At 43.7% G+C, this 22,129-nt stretch overlaps 1 protein-coding gene and 1 long non-coding RNA gene across 2 annotated transcripts in view; one reads left to right on the top strand and one right to left on the bottom strand.

Annotated features, from left to right (window-relative positions):
• Positions 1 to 660: 660 nt before the first annotated feature.
• LOC140200019 (uncharacterized) lies at positions 661 to 13,167 on the bottom strand. Its single transcript, XR_011886545.1, has 4 exons — positions 12,617 to 13,167; positions 11,618 to 11,718; positions 8,360 to 8,574; positions 661 to 1,042 (listed from the first exon to the last, which is right to left on the bottom strand). It is a non-coding gene; the product is annotated as an uncharacterized lncRNA (long non-coding RNA).
• The window catches only part of LOC140200017 (arylsulfatase D-like), a 77,958-nt gene continuing 68,585 nt past the window's right edge, over positions 12,757 to 22,129 (top strand). The window contains exon 1 of the mRNA XM_072262641.1: positions 12,757 to 13,092. The gene's annotated coding sequence lies outside the window, so the exon portion shown is untranslated. The remainder of the gene's footprint in view (positions 13,093 to 22,129) is intronic.

Genomic DNA, 22,129 nt, shown 5'->3' with positions numbered 1-22,129 from the left:
AGGGAGGCAAGGAAATGGCATCAGACTTCATAGTGAATGTCACAGCAAAGAACCTTAAGGAAGTGGAAATTCAGGGAACATACACCACCTTCGAGGGATTAGCAGTGGAAAGGGTGAGCAGTTTCAACTTCCTGGGTGTTACTATCTCTGAATATCCATCCTGGGCCCAACATATTAATGTAATTACAAAGAAGGCACGGCAGTAGCTATATTTCATTAGGAGTTTCTGGAGCCTTGATATGTCACCAAAGACTCTTGCAAGAGCATTCTAACTGGTTGCATCATTGTCTGGAGGGGCCGCTGCACAGGATATAAAAAAAAAGCTGCAGGAGGTTACAAATTCAGCCTGTTCCATCGTGGGCAGCAGCATCGGGAGTCCCTTCAAAGAGTGGTGCTTCAAAAAGGCAGCATCTATCATTAAGGACCCCCATCACCCAGGATGTGTCCTATTTTCATTGCTACCATCCCAGAAGAGGTATAGGAGCCTAAAGATACACATCAATGTTTTAGGAACAGCTTGTTTCCCACTGCCATCAGAATTCTGAATGGACAATGAACCCATGTATACTACCTCAGTATTTCTTTTTGTATTAAACAAAGTGTATATGCACACACTTATTTATGATTATGAAGACACGCAGTCCTCTTTTATTGTCATTTAGTAATGCATGCATTAAGAAATGATACATTATTTCCTCTGGTGTGATATCACAAAACACAGAACAAACCAAGACTGAAAAAAACTGACAAAACCACATAATTATAACATATAGTTACAAACAGTGTAACAATACCATAACTTGATGAAGAAGTCTGTGAGCACAGTAAAGTTCAAAGTTTCTCAAATGTCCCACATCTCACGCAGACGGGAGAAGGAAGAATAACTCTCCCTGCCATGCCGACCACAATCCGACTCTGAGTCATCCGCAAACTTCGAGCTCTGATCAGCCCTCCGACACCGAGTACTGAGCGCCATCTCTGTCCGAACGATTCGACCTCCTTATCGGTCGCCAAAAGCCAGCAAGGCCGGGGACTTTGAGGCCTACCCTCAAATAAATATCTTAATTGTAATCTATAATTTAAGAAATTGCAATGCATTTCTGCTGCAAAACATTTCACATCATACGCCAGTGATACTAAACCTGATTCTGATTCTGATGTGATGGACATATTTGAACCACCGTGGGCGAGCCTGTCCTTTGCTATAGAGACGGTTTTGGTTACTTATCTACAGGGACGATGTCAAGAAGATTTACACGGATGTTGCTTGAGGATCTGAGTTATAGGATTTAATAGATTGGGACTTTATTCCCCAGAGCGTAGGAAATAAGGGAAGATGATGATGATGATACAAAATGATGAGGGATACACACAGTGTAAAGGTTTGCAGATTTTTTTTCACTGAAATTGAGTGAGACTAGAAATGAGACCATGCAGTAATGGGGGAAAGGTGAAACATTTAAGGGGAATATGAGGGGAAACTTCTTCAGAGGGTGGTGAGTATGAAACGAGGAAGTGGTGGATATGGGTTCAATTTCAAAATTGAAGAGAAATTTGGATAGGTACATGAGTCTGTGGTGGCCAGTGTGATCATGCTTGCTGTTGTGTGCTGGGGCAGCAGGCTGAGGGTAGCAGACACCAACAGAATCAACAAACTCATTCGTAAGGCCAGTGATGTTGTGGGGATGGAACTGGACTCTCTGACGGTGGTGTCTGAAAAGAGGATGCTGTCCAAATTGCATGCCATCTTGGACAATGTCTCCCATCCGCTACATAATGTACTGGGTGGGCACAGGAGTACATTCAGCCAGAGACTCATTCCACCGAGATGCAACACAGAGCGTCATAGGAAGTCATTCCTGCCTGTGGCCATCAAACTTTACAACTCCTCCCTTGGAGGGTCAGACACCCTGAGCCAATAGGCTGGTCCTGGACTTATTTCATAATTTACTGGCATAATTTACATATTACTATTTAACTATTTATGGTTTTATTACTATTTATTATTTATGGAGCAACTGTAACGAAAACCAATTAACCCCGGGATCAATAAAGTACGACTATGACTATAATGCAGACAGAGCAAAGAGTTAAATTGTACCATGGAGGCAAAATTCAAAAGGGCGAAGAATGCAGGACTGAAGGTGCTGTATTTAAGTGGCGTAGCATTCGGAATAAGGTGGCCGAACTCGGCGCAATTAGAGATTGGTTAGTACGACGTGGGCATCACTGAGTCATGGTTGAAAGAAGGCCATAGTTAGGAGCTTAACATCAAAGGATATACTTTGTTTCAAAAGGACAGGCAGGAAGGCATAGGTGGTGGTGTGGCTCTGGTGGTAAGAGATGGAATTACACCTTTAAAAAGAGGTGACATGGAGTCAGAGAATATTGAATCTTTGTAGGTAAAATTAAGAAACTGCACGGGTTAAAAAAACAATTATGTAAATCATATATAGGCTTCTAAATAGTAGCCGAGATGTGGGGTTGTGATTGCAAAGGGAGCTGGAAAAGGCATGTAATAAAGTTACTCACATAAAAGTTGCTGGTGAACGCAGCAGGCCAAGCAGCAGCTCTAGGAAGAGGTAAACGTCGACTGTACCTCTTCCTAGAGATGCTGCCTGGCCTGCTGCGCTCACCAGCAACTTTTATGTGTGTTGCTTGAAATTCCAGCATCTGCAGGATTTCCTCGTGTTTGCGTAATAAGGTTACTGACGCAATTGTACTGGGGTTCATCAATATGCAAGGGAATGGGGAAAATCAGATTGGTGTCGGATCGCAAGAGATAAAATTGTTGAGTGCCTACGAGATGGCTTTTTAGAGCAGCTTGTGCTTCAGCCTACTCGGGGAAAGGCAATCTTAGATTTGGTGTTGTGTAATAGTGCAGATTTTAATAGGAAGCTTAATGTAAAGGAAACTTTAGGAGACAGTGATCATAATATGATTGAATTCATACTGCAGTTTGAGAGGGAGAAGCATAAGTCACATGTATCAGTATCACAATGGAATAAAGGGAATTACAGAGGCATGAGAGAGGAGCTTGCCCAGGTGGATTGGAGGAGGAGACTGGTGGGGATGATGGCAGAACAGAGATGGCTGAAGTTTCTGAGAATAGTTCACAAGGCGCAGGATAGATATGTCCCACAGAGGAAGTAGTTCTCAATGGCAGGGGTCGGCAACCGTGGCTGACAAGGGAAGTTAAGGACTGCATAAAAGCCAAGGAAAGAGCATCTTATTGAAACCTACTTAATGTTGAAAGGATTAGACAGGGCGGATGTGGAGAGGATGCTTCCTATCCAGAACTAGAGGGCACAGCCTCAAAATTGAGGGATGACCTTTTAGAACAGAGGTAAGGAGGAATTTTTTTAGCTAGAGAATAGTGAATCTGTGGAATGCTCTGTCACAGACTGTAGTGGTGGCCAAGTCTATGGGTATATCTAAGGTGAAAGTTGATAGTTTCCTGATCGGTCAGAGCATAAAAGGATATGGTGAGAAGGCAGGTGTATGGGGGTTGGGTGGGATCTGGGATCAGCCGTGATGGAATGGCAGAGCAGACTTGATGGGCTGAATGGCCTAATTCTGCTCCTATGTCTTATGGTCTTATGAGAGAGCTATGGAAGGCTATGGTCCATGGGTCCAGATGGGACCAGACAGATTAACAGTTTGGCATGGATTAGATGGGCTAATGGGCTTGATTCTGTGCTGATAGTGTTCTATGGCTGAAGGACAAAGCGAAGTGAAAGGTATCCAGGTGTAATGTTGAGATGAAAGTAGGTGGAAGGGCAGGTTGTCATTAAGATATTCGACTCTGCAAATGGTAGTCAAAGTTGAATTTATTGTCATCTGCATAAATGTTGAGATGTAATGAAAAATGCAGGATGTGGCATTAAAGGAACAATAGGTCATATTGTGGCTAAGCACAGATCCAACACAAGATACAAATTTGCTGATGACACCACTACTGGGGGCTGTGTCAAAGGAGGTGATGAATCAGCATAGAGGAGGGAGACTGAAATTTTGGCTGAATGGTGCCACAACAACAATGCCAATAAGACCAAGGAACTGGTCTTGTAGACTTCGGGAGAGGGAAACCAGTATTCCATGAGTCAGTAATCATCGAAGGATCAGAGCTGGAGAGGGTCAGTAACCCTAAATTCCTGAGTGTCACTATCTCAGAGGGACCTGTCCTGGACCCATCATATAAATATAATTCTGAAGATAGTATGACAGCATCTCTACTTCCTCTGGACTCAATGGAGATTTGACATGCCATCAAAAACCTTGGCAAACTTCTATAGAGGTGTGGTGGAAAGAGTGCTGACTGGCTGCATTATGGCCTGGTATGGGAACACCAATGCCTTTGAGTGGAAAATCATATAAAGGTAGTGGATTTGTTATGTTAATAGAAACATAGAAAATAGGTGCAGGAGTAGGCCTTTCGGCCCTTCGAGCCTGCACTGCCATTCATTACGATCATGGCTGATCATCCCACTCAGAACCCTATACCTGCCTTCTCTCCATACCCCTGATCCCTTTAGCCACAAGGGCCATATCTAACTCCCTCTTAAATATAGCCAATGAACTGGCCTCAACCGTTTCCTGTGGCAGAGAATTCCACAGATTCACCACTCTCTGTGTGAAGAAGTTTTTTCTCATCTTGGTCCTAAAAGGCTTCCCCTTTATCTTCAAACTGTGACCCCTCGTTCTGGACTTCCCCAACATCAGGAACAATCTTCCTGCATCTAGCCTGTCCAATCCCTTTAGAATTTTATACATTTCAATCAGATCCCTCCTCAATCTTCCAAATTCCAGAGAGTATAAGCCTAGTCGATCCAGTCTTTCATCATATGAAAGTCCTGCCATCCCAGGAATCAATCTGGTGAACCTTCTTTGTACTCCCTCTATGGCAAGGATGTCTTTCCTCAGATTAGGGGACCAAAACTGCACACAATACTCCAGGTGTGGTCTCACCAAGGCCTTGTACAACTGCGGTAGTACCTCACTGCTCCTGTACTCGAATCCTCTTGCTATGAATGCCAGCATATGAATACCAGCATAATCTTTTAAACTGCTGCATATGTGGATTAAAATGGTTTCTATGTTATGTTAAATGCTGAGTAAGTCTCTAGCTAGAAATTTGCTTGGGTTAATACAGACAGCAGAGGTACTACTAGCCAATGGGTGTCCATGTTATTCTTTCTTGGGGCGATACGCTGTCTCATGTGACTGGGAACCAGGGGCTTTTGGCGGGGAGTCGGACAAGAGACCGGGAGGACGACAGGCGTGCAGGAAGGCTCAGTCGATCACTCCAGGTGATCCCAAGCCGCGACTCGCCGGGGTCAAGGTAGTTCCGAAGAAATTCCTGAGCAATTGGCCCAGTACACCATGAGTAAAAACCCTTCCATCCATTGAGCACATCTACAAGAAACGATGCCATAGAAAAGCAGCATTCATCTTCAAAGATCCTCATCACCCAGGCCATGATCTTTTCTTGCTGTTGCCACTGAGTGAAAGACTCGCACCACCAGGTTCAAGAACGGTTACTACCCCTCAGCCATCAGGCTCTTGAACAAAGGAAGATAGCTACACTCATTTAAGGACTCTTATCTTGTTATTTCATGCTGATTATTTATTACTATTTATTTATATCTGCATTTGCAGATGTTGTCCATTGTTTACAGTTACTGTTCTGATTACGCCTGCAGAAAAAGAGTGGTTACGTGTATGTACACTGATAATAAATTTATTTTGAATAAATAGGAAAATTATGTCCTCTCATACTAACCTTTTCTGCCCTGGGAAAATTTTCAGGTTCAAGTTTAATTATCATTCAACCATATATGAATACAGCCAAAAAAAATAGCACTCCTCTGGGGCCAAGATGCAAAGCACACGCAGCACAAAGCACATACAGCACATATAAGATAGCAAGTAAATATACCATCACACTAAAATATATATATATATAAGCCCAAATTCCTGAGTGACATGTCCTGTAAATTGATGGTGCATGGGTGCAGTTTTCAGCAGTCTCTAGCTGACTCGTGGAGGCATAGCAGTCTCTATGCCTCTTACCATCTTGTACTGCTCTATCAAGTTACCTCTCATCCTCCTTCACTCCCAAGACAAAAGCAAGAGTTTATTCCCAAGTAAACAAATAATAATGCAGAATAAAATTCTGTCCCTTCGTATTAGCCATTAGCTGCAGCAACAGTTACAGTGCAGGCAACCAAATTGCAAGGTGCAAGATTATAACAAGGTAGATTGTGAGGTCTAGAGTCCATCTTATCGTACCAGGGAACTACTTATTTGTCTTACGACAGTGGGGTCGAAGCTGTCCTTGAGCCTGGAGAGTTAGCAGGTGGATGGAGCAAGTGCATCTCAAGGATCCCCAAATCCTGGCTATGCTGTCTTCTTACTGCTGCCATCAGGAAGGAGTTTTAGGAGCCTTGGGTCCCACACCACCAGCTTCAGGGACAGTTATTACACTTTAACCAGCGTGGATAACTTCACTCACCTCAAATCTGTACTGATTCCACAACCTATGGGCTCATTTCAGGGACTTTACAACTCATGTTCTCAGTTCCCTCCTTCCTTCCTTTCCCTCCTTCCCTCTGTTTGTTGTCTTTTGCCTATTGGCTTTAGTGTGTAATTTTTTGATTGATTGTTCTACTGAGAATGCCTACGTGAAAATGAATCTCAAGTTTGTATACGCTTACATATACATACTTCGATAATGAATTTGCTTTGAACTTTTTGAGCTTTATTGCAAGAGGGATGGAGTATTGTGTCAGCAATGATATACGGGCAGTGGAGGCAGTACAAAAAAGATTTTGGTGAGGCCTAATTTACAATATTGTGTGCAGTTCTGGTCACCCTCTTACCTAGAGGAAAAAATATTAATAAAATTGAGAGTGCAGAGAAAATTCACAGAGATGTTGTCAGGACTCGAGTTACTTAATTTGGATAGGTACATGGAAGGGAGTGGTATGGAGGGCTATGGTCTGCATGCAGATTGAAAGGATTAGGGAGATTAATAGTTTACTTTTACTTTATACTTCATTGTCACCAAACAATTGATACTAGAGCGTACAATCAGTACAGCGATATTAGATTCTGCTCTTTGTGCTCCCTGGAGTACAAATCGATAGTAAATATTAAAAATTTAAATTATAAATCATAAATAGAAAATAGAAAAGGGAAAGTAAGGTAGTCCAAAAAAACCAAGAGGCAGGTCCAGATATTTGGAGGGTATGGCCCAGATCTGGGTCAGGATCCGTTCAGCAGTCTTATAGTCATGGTCATACTTTATTGATCCCGGGGGAAATTGGTTTTCGTTACAGTTGCACCATAAATAATTAAATAGTAATATGTAAATTATGTCAGGAAATAATTCCAGGACCAGCCTATTGGCTCAGGGTGTCTGACCCTCCAAGGGAGGTATTGTAAAGTTTGATGGCCACAGGCAGAAATGACTTCCTATGACGCTCTGTGCTGCATCTTGGTGGAATGAGTCTCTGGCTGAACGTACTCCTGTGCCCACCCAGTACATTATGTAGTGGATGGGAGACATTGTCCAAGATGGCATGCAACTTGGACAGCATCCTTTTTTCAGACACCACCGTCAGAGAGTCCAGTTCCATCCCCACAACATCACTGGCCTTACGAATGAGTTTGTTGATTCTGTTGGTGTCTACTACCCTCAGCCTGCTGCCCCAGCACACAACAGCAAACATGATAGCACTGGCCACCACAGGCTCGTAGAACATCCTCAGCATTGTGCGGCAGATGTTAAAGAAACCTCAGTCTCCTCAGGAAATAGAGACGGCTCTGACCCTTCTTGTAGACAGCCTCAATGTTCTTTGACCAGTCCAGTTTATTGTCAATTCATATCCCCAGGTATTTGTAATCCTGCACTATGTCCACACTGACACCCTGGATGGAAACAGGGGTCACCGGTGCCTTAGCTCTCCTCAGGTCTACCACCAGCTCCTTAGTCTTTTTCACAGTTGGAAAGAAGCTGTCCCAAATATAGCAGAGACTAGATGGACCCAAGGGCCTGTTTCTGTGCTGTAGTGTTCTATGACTATGTTTGCACTAATGGGAGAGTCTTAAACAATTTGATAGTCACAAATGTAATGCTCAGGTCTATCGGCTCGTGTTTATCTAGGGGAAACCCCGTCCACCCGCCAAACCGTGTCTCACGTTTGCGTAGTTGCTGTGTAATGCCACCTGGTACAAACTCACAGATCAAATATCAGACAGCACACAATGTACGATTTATAGATTACACTTTATAGATCTTACTGGAACTATGTAATTAGTAGAGATACGATATAAAGGAAAGTAAAAGGCGCTAAACTTATCGGAGTTCAACCGCTTCGTGTACAACCGTTGGAGCTCAATTAACGGGGTCTTCGTTCCACCCCTCGATCCCCACTGACCACCTCGACCCGCCGCCTGGGACCAACCACGGTGGTCGACCAGAGCGCGTCCAGCACGTCCTTCCTCTTTGGTTCTCCTCCCAAAAAGCCCGCCAGACCACACAGTTCCCAGCAATATGAGACAGAATATCACCTACAAAAAGAAGGACATGGGCACTCGTTGGTTCATTTTCTCCCTTATCAATAATATAACCCAAACAGGCAGGGAGAGAGAGAGCTTCTTACATCACAGTTATTATTACAGAAAAGCCATTTTATATATCATAAAATGAAGCCATTTTAGACACCTCAGCAGCCAGTGTAACCAAGATCCAGTTACACAAGTGTAGGGAATAGTCATTTAAAACTGAGGTGTAGGAAATTCTCACAGAGAATAGCATATCTCTGGAATTCTCTACCCCAGAGGGTTGGAAGTACTAAAAAAGGAAGCTGATACACTTTCCTATAATCAGCAATTGAGGACTATGGGAACTGGCACAGGCTGGGGGGGGAATGAGACTTGGAGCATGCTGTCTTCTAGCTGCTGCCTCAGGAAGGAGGTACGGGAGCCTCAGGACCCACACCATCAGGTTCAGGAACAGTTATTACCCCTCAACCATCAGGCTCTTGAACCCGAGGGCAGAACTTCACTTGCCCCATCATTTAAATGTTTTTTTTTCTTTTTGTATTTGCACAGTTTGTTATCTTTTCTATTGGTTGTTTGCCTGTCTTTGTCGTGTGCAGTTTTTCATTGATTCTTTTGTATTTCTTTGTATTAGCTATGAATCTGTCACAAGAAAATGAATCTCAAGGTAGTATATGGTGACTTATGGTACATAAAGTGAAAATGCTTTCAATAACAATGAAATGAAAAGTTCCTAAATATCAAAAAATTACTATGAAAAGCAGTAAACAGTAAGAAAAAAATCATATCAACATTTGGTGCGAACACCCTTTGCCTTTAAAACTGCATCAATTCTCTTAGGTACACTGCCATACAGTTTTATAAGACAATCAGTTGTTAGGTTGATCCAAGCATCTTGGTGAACTTGTCCCAGTTCTTCTGAAGACGTTGAGTGTCTTGCTTGCTTCTGTCTCTCCAGGTAGTCCTAAACAGCCTCAAAGATATTGAGATCAGGCTCTGACGAGGCCATACCACTGCAACCATATAAAAAAATCTAGGGTGCCTAAGACTTTTGCACATACTGTATGCACTTTGATAATACCCCTTATCCAAAATTCCAAAATCAAATTATCTACAAAATCCAATTTTTGAGTGCTGACATGATGTCACAAATGGCAAATTCCACAAGACGCTGGGAAGGTTCCCAGGTGATGCGCAGGTGTCAGTGACCTCATATGTAACGAACAGAAGTTAATGAAAAATAGAAAAAACACTGCATAAAGTGAAAAAAGATCTTGACCGTGTATTTAAAGAGTGGATTCGTCAACGTTGGAGTGAACATATGCCACTTAACGGTATCCTGATCATGAAACAAGCAAAGATCTATCATGATGAACTGAAAATTGAAGGTAATTGTGAATATTAATCAGGCTGGTTGCAGAAATTTAAGAAAAGGTATAGCATTTTTTTATATATGTAAGGGGGTTTCGTCTCTTATATTACTGTGTAGGCGAATTAAAATGGCTTCTTTGTTATGTTATACTTGGGAATGCTTCTTTGTTATGTTAAACGCTGAGAAAGTCCTTCCCGCTAGCGGTTTGTTTTGTATTATCTATTGATATGAGGACGAATGAACCAATTTCGATAGTTGTTAGCTTTTGGTGTGTCTGAAGATATTGTATGCCCGGGGCTTTGGGGCAGAAGGCAGGAGAGAGAGACAGAGAATGGGACCAGGTGCTGTCAGGTCCGCTAACGGGGTCGGACCCCGAGGAGGGCGTTCGGTGACGAGAGGAGACCGAGACGGACTCGTGTGGAGCGTCTGGTCGACCACCGTTGTTGGTCCCAGGGGGCCGGTCAAGGTGGTCCGAGGGGTGGCAGGGTGAAGAAGGGTCCTGAGTTCCAGCTGTCTGTGCACAAAGAGATTGAACTTTGATAAGTGTGGCGCCTTTTATTTTCCTTTTATATTTTATTCTCTATTAATTATATAGTTCCGGTAATATCTATAAACTGTAACTCATTTAATCGTATCTGGTGTATTGTCTGTTATTTGGGCGGGGTGGGGTACATCGCACAGCATCCACACAAACTGATTACCCAGTTTGGCGGGGCTGAGGGCTGTTTCCCTAGACGAAAGCGAGCCGAGTGACCCTGAGAGTGGCCAGGGGAGCTACATATAAATAAAGAGTCTGCTGATCATGAAGCAGCAAACAAATTCATTGATGAGTTTGCGAGGATCGTCGCTGATGAAAATCTAACACCAGAAAAAGTCTCCAATGCAGATTGTTTTTATACCTTGCATAAAACCTAAATACAGTGTACTGTAACCTTTTAATCAAAACATGGCGTCGTAGGTGGAGACTGAAAGCCTGCTGTTGTTTGTTGTTCAACAGCTGATTCAGGTATTCTCCCGATGCTGCTGTGCTGCTTCTGCTACCCAGCACACATTATATTTTCATGCCACCGTATAATACCCTGAGATTTATTTTCTTGTGGGTTTTCAAAGGAAATAGAAAGAGGGACAATAGAATCAATGAAAAATGTGCACAAAGACAAACAACCAATATGCAAAATAGAACAAACTCTGCAAATACAACAAAGAGAAATAATAATAAATAAATAACTAATAAATATTGAGAACAGAAGTTGTAGAGTTCTTGCAAGTGAGCCCATAGGTTGTGGAATCAGTTCAGTACTGGGGTAGAATCACTCTGGTTCAGGAGCCTGATGGCTGAGAAGTAATAATTGTTCCTGAACCAAGTACTGTGAGAGCTGGTGTTCCTATACTTCCTTCCTGATGTCAGCAGCGAGAAGACAGCATGACCTGGATGGTGGGCGTTCTTGATGATGCGGCTTTCCTGTGACACCACTCATTTCAGATGTGCTCAGTGGTGGAGGGACCTTTATGTGCTGAGACCATTCATTGGGACTGGAAAGAAAGGGGGAAGAAGCCATAATAAGGCGGGGGAGGGGAAGGAGTACAAGTGACAGAAGATACGTTTGTAGGTGAAGCTAAATGAAAGGGATGAAAAGAGAAAATGAGAAGCAGTTGGTCAACAATTTTGATTCTACTCACCATTCCCATTCTGCCATATTGGTCCATGGCCTCCTCTACAGCCACAATGAGGCCACTCTCAGGTTGGAGGAGCAACACATCATATTCTCTCTGGGTAGCTTCTAACGCAATGGCATGAATATTGATTACTTTAACTTATAATAATTTTCCCCTTTTCCCCATCACTCCATTCTCATTCCCTATTCTGGCTCCTCTCTTTTCATCTGCCAATCGCCTCCCTCTGGTGCCTCTCCTCCTTCACTTTCTCCCATGTTCCACTGTCCTCTCCTATCAGGTTCTTCCTTCTTCAGTCCTTCAGCTCATCCACCCAACATCTTCCAGCTTCTCACTTCATCCCCCTCCTCTACCTACCTTCCTGCTCATCTGGCTTCACCTATCACCTGCCAGCTTGTACTCTTTCCCGCTTCCCCCCACCTTCTAATTTTGACATCTTCCGCCCTTCCTTTCCAGTCCTAGAGAAGAGTCTCGGCCCAATATGTCGGTTCTTAATTCACCTCCCTGGGTGCTTCTTGGTGTGTATTGGTCTAGATTTCCAACATCTGCAATTAATTTACATTTGCTCTGTTGCCGCCGGTAAGGCTACAAGAAAAAGCACCAGTAACTCTGAGTCATCCCGTAGCCGGCTATAGACAGACAACGCAGGGCAGCACATCACAGGAACAGCCCTTTCGAATCACTTTAATGCCAGTAAGTGAAATATACCAGAATTGATTATGAGTTGGTGCCAAGCATAAAACACAGGACAATGCCATAAAAGACAACGTAATAGCAACCAACAATTTACAAGACAATCGTGCAAACCCTGAGCAATCAACAGTTAGCAGAATGGCCACATGCGCAAAGTCAATAATCAAATTTAAATTTATGTGAACATATGAACCGACTCCATAATTATCAACAGAACAAGGAGCGCATGAATGACCACTGAACGGACGTTGTGCAGGGACAGCTAAGGGCAGTACATCTGACCCAGTTAGTATTGAGAAGCTGGATAGTTACAGGAAAGAAACTTCCGAGATGACGTGGATATCTGGTGGTCATGGACTTGCAGAGTCTCCCTGATGGCAATTGGCCCACGGTGTCTGCGCCGAACATCAAGCCAAATTAAACTAAATCTCTTCCGCCTGTCTCTGATCCGCATCGCCCCACTCTCGGCATATTCCTGTGTCTAAAAGCATCTTAAACAACACTGGCCTTTCAGTCACTTCCAGTTGGGCCACAGAATAAGATGCCAGCCCGTCTCAGTCACTGCCCAGTGGGCTAAAGGTGGGAGGTTCCTGCATGTCTCGGTCGGGGAGGCGGTGTATCCTCCCTGTACCGGTGCCCTCCCCCGTGGGCTGAACCGTCTCTGTGTTCGCCGGCGCTAGACATTGCCCTCCCTAACCCCGATCACTTCATTCTTCGATAGTCGCCTCACGGCTCACGCTTCAGACGAGATTTCCGGATCCCGGAGGCGGAGACGCTGCCGACAGCCGGTGAGTTTGTGTTCGGTAGGAAACGGGGCAGCGAATGGGGCCGCACTGCCACAGGGCACCGGGCGAGGTCTGTGGCTCCGAAATTTGCTGCTGCCGACAGTTGCACGTTCACAAAATAGTAATTTAACAGAGAAGCGAAGAAGTATGCGAGGTGCTTCCTCCAGGCGTCACTGGGTCAGCGGGTGGCTCTGTGAAGTAGTAGAGCTGGTAACAGCGGCGGAGGTTGTTCTCTGTGTGATGCTACTCTGGCCTCAGTCATGTCTTTGTAAAACGTGCAAGTGTTTGATTCTGTCCTGATGTTTAGGCGCACGTTTTGTGTGTGTGTGTGCGCACATGAGCCTGCCTGCTTGTGTGTAGTGCATATGAACCCGTACGCTTGTGTGCGCGCTTGTATGTGAGTCTGGCTATGTATGTGTTTCTCCACGTAGGCATGCATGATATCTCAGTGTGGTGTCGAGCTTCTCAGGGGTTGTTAGGGAAGAAACTAGCTGGGAGGGAAGGTTTGGGATTTGGTTCCAGTAACATGGAAGACATGTGTTCCTGTGTTCATACACCTTTGTTCTTGGAGGAATTTGGAATGGGGTGAGGTGAACTCCGCCATGGGCAGCCCCAAGCCCAGCTGTAAAAGGAGGGTAGGGCATGGGGCTGGCATTCCCATCCCTTAAAAAGCTAGAGCTGCAGAGACACCAACAGAAGTTCCAAAGATCTCTTGGGGAAAAATTGAAAGACTGGCCCAGGACAGAGATACTGTCGGTGGCCTATGGCCCAGTAGGGATGATCAGCTTAAGAAGAAGAAGAAGAAGAAAGTGAAGGGGGGTGCTTCTCATGTGCAGAAGTCATCTTGCTGCTTTAAGGTACTTTAGGTTGGGTTCCTTTCTCGCTGCCTCTGACCTACACACATTAACAATTATGCACACCCATACATGTGGAAAGGCATGTGTACTGTATTAATAATATAGACACACATACACCTTTGCACACAGTACACACAATCACACCAGCATTCAATGGCATGGACACTAACAAAGAAACCACACATGTAGTTATGGAGAAACACATATCTGTGGGGGGGGGGTATGGGACAGGGGGCAGCGGGAGTGCGAGGAGTGTGGTGGGACTTGGCGTGGATGCAGATGCACCTGGCCCTGAGACACCAGGCAAGGTAATTTGCTTCCAAACAATTGGTTTATTGATCATTGCAGAATGTCTCTCTAGTGCTTCCCACTCCCTCCCCTCTCCCTTCCTCTTTTCCCAGCCATGGTTCCCCTCTCCCTGCCCCCTTCCCACTCTCAGTCCACAATAGAGACCCATATCAGAATCGGGTTTATCCGCACACAGATATGCAGATAGATGGTTTGCTTAGGAGCTGAACTCTCTCCCAGAGAATACATTTGGGAGTTCACAGATTCCTCTGGTTCAAGCTGACAGAAGTGATGTCAGACCATATCGGAATACACCAATTCGAGTTCCATTTCCTTAATGGGAATCCACCATGGCAGCCATGAAAGTTCTATAAAAAGTGGCAGAAAATGCAGAGGAAGGGGGGATATGATGATCTGCTGTATAAGTGACCTTAACTATCCGCAACTCCTATGCCAGTGATTAGCTTTATTTATTTGTTAAATGTACATCAAAAGATACGGTGAAATACATTGTTCTGCGCCAAATCAAATCAGCGAGGATTGTGCAGGGGGAAGCCCACAAGCGTCACCATGCTTCAAGTGGCAACATAGCATGCCCACAACTTATTAACCCTAATTATATGTCTTTGATGCGTGGGAAGGAACCGAAGCACCCGGGGGAACCCCACGTAGTAATGGGGAGAACATACAAACTCCTTAAGTCAGTGATGGAAATGGAACCCCAATCTTACAGCTGCCACTTTAAAGCATTGCTCTAACCACTGTGCTACCATATCGCCCTGATTTCCCTGATGGACTCCTTATCCTGAGTGTGACTGTTGCAATTGTGAGGTGTGGGATCAACATACCCTCCAATTTTCTTTTACAGCTGCATGAACCGACCATTACTCTGAGCAGGAAATTTTTACATGGCCTGAAAACTACGTGGCACTGTACATTTTTTTTGTAATGTGCATTCTATGAATATTTAAAATGAAAATTGAAAAAAAAATCACATTTTTATTTTATTTATTAATTGAAGGATACAATGAAATGCAGTACAACTAACAAACTCTTTCACGTTTCTGAAGCATTTTCTAGCTGTGTCCAATTCCAGCTGCATGGCACAAAGGCTACGTGCATGGGAGCATTTCAGTTATTGCACAGCTGTGCTCCCACACAGCTTAGAGGGAACATTGTGTAGGATATTTCAACAGAAGAACTTTGCTGTGCATAAAATAGAAGGCTGCAATCGGGGGTGGAACAATTCTTAAAAGGTTTCGTATGCCTGACTTTGAGATCTAAGGCTTTATGCAAGGCATTGATTTTAAAAGAGAGACTGTTTAATTGATATCTCAGCATGATGCGGTTGTTATGACTGCTCAACAAGTGTCATTAGTCAAACCAGGAATCTGTTATTAAAGAGGCAGCATGGTCAGCAAATGTTAATGCAGTCAAGAGCAATCCAGGTGGTTTTAAGAAATTAAATTGTGTTTGACATCTTAGAGTTCTTTGAGAAAAAGGAAATTAGGTGTAGTTTATTTGGATTTCTAAAAGACATTCAGTAAGATGTTACAGAAAGTGTTCTCAGTTGGAAATATTGACTGTTTAATCTCTTCCATAGATGCTGCCTGACTAGCTGAGTTCCTCCAGCATTGTGTCTGTTTTGCTTTAAATTTCCAATATCCACAGAATACACTCAATTGCTGCCTCCTGTACCTAATAAAGTGACCACAGAATGTATGTTTGTAGAGTTCTGCTGCTTCAGCCCATCCACTTCAAGGTTCGATGTCTTGTGCGTTCTGAGATGTTCTTCTGCACAACACTTTGGTAACATGTGGTTATTTGAGTTACTTGGGTTATTGGTGTCCTGTCAGCTTGAACCAGTCTGGCCATTTTCCCTGACCTCTCTCATTAACAAGGTATGTGCCCACGGAACTGCCGCTCACTGGATGTTTTTTGTTTTTGGCACCATTCTCTGTAAACACTAGGTCTGTTGTGCATGAAAATTCCAAGAGATCAGCAGTTTCTGAGATACTCAATCCACCCATCTGGCACCAACAATTATTCCATGGTCAAAGTCACTTTAGATCACATTTCTTCCCCGTTTGGATATTTGGCCTGAACAACATCTGAACCTCTTGACCACGTCTACGTGCTTTTATGCATTCATTGGCTGCCACGTGATTGGCCGATTAGATATTTGCATTAACAACTAGGTGTACAGGTGTAACTAATAAAGTGGCCAGTGAGTATAAAATATGTATTATATGAATATATATTGAAATGAATATGAATATATAAACTTAAAAATTAAATGTTGTATATAATTACATCATAATAATTATATACAACATTTAATTTTTAATTTTATATATTCATATTCATTTAAGGATGTGGGCTTTGCAAACTAAGTAAGCATTTAATTGATGATCACTAATTGCTGTTGAGATGGAGGTGAAATGCCTTTTTGCCTCATTGCAATGCTGAAGATACAGCTTAGTCCACAGTTCAAAGTAGATTTATTATCAAAGGGCAGCTATGTCAACATGTACAACACTGAGATTCATTTTCTTGTGGGCATTCACAGCAAGTCTAAGAAGCACAATAGAATCAATGAAAGTCAGCAGCCAACAGGAAGGACAAACAGCCGATGTGCAAATACAAAAGAGAAATAATAAAAATAAATTAATAAACAATAAACATGGATAACATGAGATGAAGAGTTCTTGAAAGTGATTCTATAGGATTGGGACCAATTCAGTGATGGGCCAAGTGAAGTTATCCGCTCTGGTTCAAGAGTCTGATGGCTAATGGTTCCTGAACTTGTTTGTGTGGGTCCTGAGGCTCCGGTACCTTCTTCCTGATGGCAGCAATGAGAAGAGAGCATGACCTGGGATGGTGAGAGTCCTTGCTGATGGATGCTGCTTTCTTCCAACGGCACCCACTTAAATGTGCTCAGTGGTGGGGAGGGCTTTTCCTGTGATGGAGTAGGGTGTATCTATTACTTTTTGTAGAATTTTCCATACAAGGCATTTGTGTTTCCATCCCAGGCCATGTACTCTCCACCACATATCTTTAGAAGTCTGTCAAAGTTTTAGATCTCATGCTCCAAAGGGAGTGAGATACTGCAGTGCTTTCTCCGTAGTTTCACTTGCGTTCTGGGCCCAGGACAAGTTGGCTGAAATGATAACACTGAGGAATTTGAGGTTGCTAACCCTCTCTACCTCTGATCCCCCGATGAGGACTAGCTTATGGACCTTCGGTTTCCTCCTCCTGAGGTCAATAATCAGCTCCTTGGTCTTGCTGACGTTGAGTAAGAGATTGCCAATCTCCCTCCTATATGTTAATTTGTCACCATCTTTGATTCGGTCTATGACAGTAGTGTCATTAGCAAACTTAAATATGGCATTGGAGCTGTGCTTAGCCTCACGGTCATAAGCTTAAAGCAAGTAGAGCAGGGGCTAAGCACACAGCCTTAAGATACACCTGTGGTGATGGAGGTTAAAACAGCTGCGGATGAGTGTGTTCCCACAAAATTGTCCAGGGTTTTCCCCAATCAGGAGACCTGGACGAACAATGAATTCTGGAATCTGCTGAGAGGCAGATTGGAAGCATTCAGGACTGGAGATCGAGAATACTACAAGTGCAAGTACGATCTCCAGAAATCCATCTCTTGGACGAAGCGGAGATTCTGGACTGGACTGGAATCAACAAGGGATGCTCAACAGCTGTGGCAGGGTTTGAAAGCCATAACCTCTGACAAAGCTAAATCTTGTGACATAGGGGACAGCAGAGCTTCACTTCCAGATGAGCTCAATGCCTTCTATGCTAGCTTTGATCACCAGAACAGGGAGGAACCCTCATGTCTCCTGATGACTCTTCAGTCTTAGTACCTGAAGATGATATGTGGGCTACCTTCAAGAGAGTGAATCCAAGGAAAGCATCGAGTCCGGACAAGTACTGAAGACCTGTGCCGACCAACTGGCTGATATATTCAACACTCACAACACGCTGGAGGAACTCAGCAGGTCGGGCAGCATCCGTGGAAAAGATTGTTGACGTTTCAGGCCGGAACCCTTTGTCAGGACTGTCACTCCAGCAGTGTGTGGTACCTACCTGCTTCAAGTAGGCTTCATTCGTACCAATGCCCAAGAAGAGTTTGATAATCGTTCTCAATGACTGTCACCCAGCGGCACTTACATCCACAGTGATGAAATGTTTTGAGAGGCTGGCGTTGAAGCATATCACCTCCAATCTGAGTGGTGACTTGGGTCCACTCCAATTCACCTACCAAAGCAACAGGTCTACAGCAGATGTATCCTGTTGATGCTTCCCACAGCCCTGGAACACCTGGACAGCAAAGCTGCATACATCAGGACCCTCTTTATCGATTGCAGCTTGGCATTTAACACCATCATCACCTCTAATCTAATCAGACCTGTGCCTCAATATCCCCTTGTGCAATTGGATCCTGGATTTCCTTACTTATAGATCCCAGTCAGTTCGTATGGCTAAAAACATCTCCTCCACAATCGCCATCAACACAGAAGCATCCCAGGGATGTGCACTAAGCCCCCTGCTGTGCTCACTTTACACCTATGACTGTTTGGTTGAATACAGCTCCAACACCATTTACAAGTTTGCTGATGACACCACTGTTGTGGGCTGAATCAAAGGTGGAGTTGAATCAGCGTACAGGAGGGAGATTGAAAATTTGGCCAAGTGGTGTAGTAACAACAACCTCTCACTCAATGTCAATAAGACCAAGAGACTGATAGCAGACATCAGGAGAGGGAAACCAGAGGTCCACAAGCCAGTAATCATCGGAGGATCAGAGGTGGAGAGGGTCAATAACTTCAAATTCCTGGGTGTCACTATCTCAGAGGACCTGTCATGGACCCATCATATAAATGTTATTGCAAAGAAAACACAACAGTCCCTCTACTTCCTCAGGAGTCAGCAGAGATTTGGCATGCATCAAGAACTTTGGCAAACTTCTATAGATGTGTGGTGGAAAGTGTGCTTACTGACTGCATTGTGGCCCAGTACGGGAACACCAATGCCTTTGAACAGAAAATCCTACAAAAGGTAGTGGATTCGGCCCAGTATATCATGAGTAAAACCCTCCCAGCCATTGAACACGTCTACTGCACATGAAACGTTGCCATCGAAAAGCAGCATCCATCATTAAAGATCCTCACCAACCAGGCCATGCTCTTTTCTCACTGCTGTCATCAGGCAGAAAGTACAAGTGCCTCAGGACTTGCACCACCAGATTCAAGAACAGTTATGACCCCTCAACGATCAGGCTCTTACTCAAAAGGGGATAACTACACTCATTTAAGGACTCTGTTATATTGTTATTTCATGCTTGTTATTTATTGCTATTTATTTATATGGTATCTGCATTTGCAGTTTGTTTACAGTTAACAGTTCCTAATGTTTACAATTTGCGGTTACTGTTCTATAGACTTGCTAAGTATGTCCGCAAAGAAAGAATCTCAGGGTTGTATGTGCTGACTTGTATGTACTCTGATAATAAATTATACTTTGAACTTTGAATTCTGAGATGCTGTTGCCAATCTGAACTGACTGGCATCTGGAAGTGAGGAAACTGAGGATCCAATTGAACAATAAGGTAATGAGGCTATAGTCTTAGTTTTGAGGGGATGATAGTATTGAATGTCGAGCTGTAATTGATAAGGAACATCATGATGCATGCATTTTCGATGTCCAAATGTTCCAGGATTGATTGAAGAGCCAATCAAATGGCATCTGTGTGGTCCTGTTGCACCGGTAGACAAATTGGAATGGATCCAAGTTGCTTCACAGGCAGTAGTTGATATGCTTCGTTACCAACATCTCAAAGCACTTCATCACAGTGATTGTAAGTGTTACTGGATGATAGTCATTGGGACAGGTTACTGCATTTTCCTTAGGCACCAGTATCATTGAAGCCTGCTTGAAGTAAGTGGGTACCTCAGACTGCTGAAGTGAGAGGTTAAATGTATCAGTGAACACTCCAGCCAGTTGATCAGTGCAGGTGTTTAGTACTTAGCCAGGTACACCATTGGGGCCAGATGCTTTCTGTGGGTTCACCCTCCTGAAGGATGTTCTCACATCGGCCTCAGAGATTGAAATCATAGGGTCATCGGCGGCTGTGAGAGTTTGTGAAGGTTCCTCTATATTTTTACAGTCAAAGTGAGCATAGAAGGTGTTGAGCTCAACTGGGAGTGAAACTCTGTTGTCACCTAAGTTGCTTGGTTTTACTTTGTAAGATGTAATAGCATTCAAACGCTGCCACAGCTATCGAACATCCTTAGCTTAGCCTGGAATTGCCACTTCCCCTGTGAGATGGCTTTCCAAAGATCATACCAGGCCCTCTTGTATCTTACTCCAGACCCGGCCCTCTTGTATCTTACTCCAGACCCGAATGCCACTGATCTGGCCCTCAGCAGGTTGCTGATTTCATAGTTCATCCCGTACTTTTGACTGGGGAAGACTCCGAATGATTTTTTGGGGGCACACTCATTATGACTGTTTCAATGAAGCCCGTGACAACTTTGGTGTATTCCTATAGAACCTCTGAGCCCTTGAGCACGGCCTAGTCCACCGACTCGAAGCAATCCTGTAGCTGTTCTTCTCCTTCCAGTGACCACCTCTTTGTTGTCCCTATCTCTAGAGCCTTGCTGTTTAGCCTTTGGCTATATGCAGGTAAGAGCAGGACAATCAAGTGATCAAATTTACTGAAATGTGGTCTAGGCATGGAATAGCAGACCTTCCTAATCATAGTATAGCAGTGGTCGAGTGTGTTGGCACTCCTGGTTCTGCAGGTTATATGCTGATGATAACTGGGCAGAGATTACTTCAAACAAGCCCCTGACTATGAATGTAATGCTTTGGAGTGGACTGTTTCTTGTTTGATGATGTCAGAATTCAATATCACGAGTGCCTGATAACTGTTGTCTTTTGGTGGTATATAAACTGCGATCAGGACTCTTTTGGTAAATAGAATGGTTGGCACTTAATTATTGGATGTTCTAGGTTGGGGAAACAAAACTCTATAGCCTTGTACTTCATTAAAGTGTTTTTGGTGATTAAACACAAGATTCTGCAGATGCTGGAAATTCTAAGCAATGCACACAAAATGCTGGGGTAACTCAGCAGGTCAGGCAGCACCTATGGAAAGGAATAAGCAGTCGACATTTCAGGCCAAAACCCTTGAATTCTTGGGAAGAACATTACTCAAAAGAATCACAAATCCTAGTTCATCTGCACTTTGTCTTTGCTAAATTACTCTTGTGCCTTATTTGTTTCCAGAACCTAATAACTGTACTGCACTTTTTGGTGGCTTTTGCCCTTTATTCTGCATTGTTACTGTTTTACCTTGTTCTACCTCAATACAGTGTGTAATGATCTGATCTGTATGAGCAGTGTGCAAGGCAGGCTTTTCCCTGTACCTTGGTGCATGTGACAATGATAAGCCAATACCAATAACATTGAGGCACAGCGCTGTTGATGCTGAACTGCAAATTAAATGTCATCAACCTGAAATCTCATCTCTGCTTCTGTCTTCTCAGATCCTGACTGATCTGCTGAGTATTTCCATAATTAGTTCTTCAATATCGGAATTCAGAATCAGAATGAGATTTATTATCACCGGCGTATGCCATGAAATTTGTTGTTTTGGGGCAGCTGCTCTCTGAAAGACATAAAAATTATTGTAAATTTCAAAAATTGGGTGGCTGGTAGGAGATATGTCTCTACCAAAGGAGGTGTAAGGCACTCCTCCTCTCTGCTAGCCTGCGGGTCACCCTTGGGCAAGGTGTAGCACCTCCTTAGCTCCCCAAATCACGGTCGCGTGAAGCCATAAGAGCAGGTGGTGGTTGGTTGTAGGAGCAGCTGGTACACAT

The sequence above is a fragment of the Mobula birostris genome, chromosome 7, assembly GCF_030028105.1.
Source record: "Mobula birostris isolate sMobBir1 chromosome 7, sMobBir1.hap1, whole genome shotgun sequence".
Taxonomy (NCBI): Eukaryota; Metazoa; Chordata; class Chondrichthyes; order Myliobatiformes; family Myliobatidae; genus Mobula; species Mobula birostris.
This window is presented reverse-complemented; position numbering and strand designations above follow the sequence as displayed.